This window comes from Tupaia chinensis, unplaced genomic scaffold, assembly GCF_000334495.1.
Source record: "Tupaia chinensis unplaced genomic scaffold, TupChi_1.0 Scaffold149482_1, whole genome shotgun sequence".
Classification (NCBI taxonomy): domain Eukaryota; kingdom Metazoa; phylum Chordata; class Mammalia; order Scandentia; family Tupaiidae; genus Tupaia; species Tupaia belangeri.
The window spans coordinates 269,259-273,362 of NW_006209326.1; the positions used below are offsets into that span (position 1 = coordinate 269,259).

The window sequence follows — 4,104 nt, forward strand, 5'->3', positions numbered from 1 at the left end:
ATTTAGACTCCTTCAAAGGAATGTAGACACCTGCACAAACAACATATTTTTAGAGACTTCATCCACCTGAGTCTGAGAGTCTTGCAGAAAAGGTTCAGAGAGAACAGAAACTGAGAATGTTTTTCTGAAGTTACCTGAAAGTCAAATAAACTAAGCCCAGAGACAAGAGAGCACTGTGTTTGTTTGACTGACAACTAATTTGTAATTGATTTATTTAGCTTGTTAAAAATAGAAGTGTCAGGGCCAACATGTTGTGGTTGTTAAGGCATTGGACTCCCATATGACCAACCATGGTTTGACTACCACTTGGAGTCTTGAAAATCTTGTCAGGCATGTGTGTTTTGTTTTGTTTTGCCTTTTTAAGGATTGTGTGTGTGTGTGTGTGTGTGTGTGTGTGTGTGCAATAGGATGTGTGCACTTGTTGGAGAGACACAGTGATAGCAAAAGTGAGAAATCATTCCCCAGGGAAATGGCCATGCCACAATCCCTTCTCCTCCTGGAATTTTTGGTGTGCATGCACACATGCCCAGTGTGATTTCTAAGCCACAGAGTTCAAGACTGGAACTGACATTGCCCATGTGGGAGTTCAATGCCTTATCCACCATGCCACCTGCTGACCTTGATTTCCCTCTTGCTACTCCAAGCCCAGACTACCTGATCTCTCTTGTGGACACTGCTTTTTTTGTGTATTGTAGCAGACAGTGTGCTTTTCTTCAATGTACTACCAGTAGCAACTCTTTGGTGGTAATAATGAAATGTCACCAGACATTGCCACATGTCTCCTGAAGGCACAATTGCCTCTGGTTGAGAACTACTAGCCTTGGGCATGAGACCTGAAAATTCCTTTATGGGATTCCAATCAAACTAATCTGTTACTCAGTCCCCAACTTTGGGCAGATGACACTACATTGCTGAACTTCACTTCTACAAAAGTAGGATGAGTTTCTAATAGTACTGACCTCATATGTTGGCCATGTGTAAAATCAAATGATGTAGGGTCCAGCAGGTAGCATAGTTGTTAAGATGCTAGACTCCCACATGGCCAACAATCATTCAAGTCCCAGACCTGGTGGCTTGAAACTTATACCAAGCACAATTGCTGGCCCCCTATCCAAAGTTTTACAGCAGATGGAAACTGTTCTCTCCCTTGATGAAGAGGAAATAGAAATTCACTGTGGTTAGCTGGAGCTGTATTCCCAACAAGTGAGTGTTTTGGAGTTCCATGGAAAGTGGTGAAGGCAAGTACTTTGGAGCACATTTTAATTCAGGTTGGCAAAAGGTGCTAACCAGGAGACCAGTAGGTGGCATGATAATTAAGTTGCAGTACTCCACAAAGCCAACCCTGGTCTGATTGCTGGACCTGGTGCCTTGAAAATCACCTCAGGCACATGTGCGTGGGTGTTCAAAATTCCAGTAGGGAGAATGGAAGAGAAAGGATTGTGGTGTGGTTATCCCTCCTGTGAGGTGATTTATTTATTTTCTTTTTATTATTAATATTATTATCATTATTAATGTATTCCATTCTTACACATCATTTAGCTTGTAAAAAGAATTTATCCTATGTGAAATACACCTCAAACCCATACAGTTGAGAATACTAAGCACATTATCATCAACAAATAATAAACTATTTCTGTGTCCCTCAAATGCCTTACACTTTCCCTGTCTCTGTCTCTCTCCTCTCTGGTGAGTGCATATGCCCTATGGCAAAGTATTAAAAAAAAATAGTGCTAACATAAATCTCTAGTGGTAGGAGAGCTCACAGAGAGGGAGAAATAAAGACTGAATTTACCTGACGTCTTACCTGATCTCATGGTAACAATCAATGAGCAGAAAAACGTTTCTACCCAGATCAGTCTCCATAAGGGAAATCAGGTAGTCAGGATTTAGAGTAACAAGAAGGAAATAAGCCAAATGTACAGATCAAGGGACATGCAAATATCTCTCTTATTTTTGTCAGAATTTGCAGCCTAGAGCTGGCTGGGACGTGGTTACTTGGACTAGGAGACCAATGCTTCACTTTGTCATTCTGGTTGCTGGGTACACAGATTCAATCTTCATCATTTAGACTCCTTCAAAGGAATGTAGACACCTGCACAAACAACATATTTTTAGAGACTTCATCCACCTGAGTCTGAGAGTCTTGCAGAAAAGGTTCAGAGAGAACAGAAACTGAGAATGTTTTTCTGAAGTTACCTGAAAGTCAAATAAACTAAGCCCAGAGACAAGAGAGCACTGTGTTTGTTTGACTGACAACTAATTTGTAATTGATTTATTTAGCTTGTTAAAAATAGAAGTGTCAGGGCCAACATGTTGTGGTTGTTAAGGCATTGGACTCCCATATGACCAACCATGGTTTGACTACCACTTGGAGTCTTGAAAATCTTGTCAGGCATGTGTGCGTGTGTGCCCAAGATCCCGAGAGGGGATAAGGGATTGTGGTGTGGTCATCTCCTCTGGATTGTGAGTTCTCACTTTCCATCTATCTCTCTCTCTTGCAAGTACACTTGTCTTACAGGGGAAAAAAATGAAGTGTCTTATTCCTTATTGGCCTTGGCTAAAATATAGTATTATATCTGTTCTTATCAGTTTAAAATGATATGTCCTCTATCAAAGAACAATATAGTAAATGGGTTTTTGGATCAAGGAGATGGAATGAGAGCTTGCTCTGTCCACTCCACACAGACACCTGGTATTGCAGTACCATCAGGAATGGCACACTCCCTTTGGAAGATTTAAAAGAGTTTCCTGGGGCCAGCAGGTGGTGTGGTGTTTAAGGCACTGGATTCCTCCATTATCAACCATGGTTGAAATCCCAGACCCAGTGACTTGAAAATCACACCAGGCATATGTGCATGTGTGTTCAAAATCCTTAGAGAACTGAGAAAGGATTGCAGCGTGGTCGTCTCCCAAGGAGTGATTTCTCACTTTCCCTCTCTTTGCCTCTCTGGCTAGTGCATAAATTCTATGCAAAAAGCCTTACAAAAAAGAAGAAGAAGAAGAAGAAGAAGAAGAAGAAGAAGAAGAAGAAGAAGAAGAAGAAGAAGAAGAAGAAGAAGAAGAAGAAGAAGAAGAAGAAGAAGAAGAAGAAGAAGAAGAAGAAGAAGAAGAAGAAGAAGAAGAAGAAGAAGAAGAAGAAGAAGAAGAAGAAGAAGAAGAAGAAGAAGAAGAAGGAAAGAGTTTTGTAGACTGCAATGCATGGATGAGAATGTAAGTCTTATTGAATGAGACTGAAAAAGGAGCAGGTAGAGTAAAAAGGTTTCAGTAGCATTAGAACACTTTGGGGCCAGCAGATGGCATAGGGGTAATGTCACTGGATTCCCATATAGCTGACCATGGTTCAAGTCCTGGACCTGGCAGCTTGAAACTCATGGCAGGCATTTGCACATGCATGAACAAGAATCTGGGAGGAGAATAAAAGAGAAGGGATTGCAGCATGGATACCCCCCCCCCCCCCCGGGGAGGCGATACTCTCAAAAAAAGTCCATGGGGATTTGAAGGAAGTAGAAAAATTGAATATTTGATTTGGAGGGATGTGTACTGGAATGCAGGCATTTTATTTATTTTTAATAATGGGATAATTTGGGCATGTTTCTGTATTAATTGCAAGGCTTAGATAAAGGATTGCTTAAAAATATTACCTTAAAACAACAGTTCATGAAAATTCATAGTATCTTCTCCCATGCTGGGCATTAACATGAAAAAATAAATCAGTTTTATTTGAGAGGTCAGAGGATAAAACTAAAACACTTTACTTGGCAATTACTTTATTACAGGTGAGGTTAAATCTGTTTGGGCATTTATTAGCCTTTTTGTTTTTTGCTAATTTTGTTTGTAAAATCTTTGCTTTTATGTACTGGGTTCTTTTTATTTTATTCTTTCAAATACAGAATTGGAGTTTTTACACAAAGTCTTCTGTTTACTCTTTACATAAAATAGGTAGCTATTTAGCAAGATGATAGAAAGATGTTAGATCTATACTTTGGGGGATAATATGTGAAACTATAAAGTTGGTGTGACCAAGTCTACCAGCTGTTCAAACTGCATAGTCATCTCCCTCAATGTTTTTTAAATTTTGTTTTGTTTTTGTTACAAGGCATGTGC

At 39.8% G+C, this 4,104-nt stretch overlaps 1 non-coding gene across 1 annotated transcript; it reads left to right on the plus strand.

The window, feature by feature from the left end:
• The first annotated feature begins 2,539 nt into the window (after positions 1-2,539).
• LOC114006658 (U2 spliceosomal RNA) lies at positions 2,540-2,724 on the plus strand. The gene has a single exon (XR_003548363.1). It is a non-coding gene; the product is annotated as a U2 spliceosomal RNA (small nuclear RNA).
• The last annotated feature ends 1,380 nt before the right edge of the window (positions 2,725-4,104 follow it).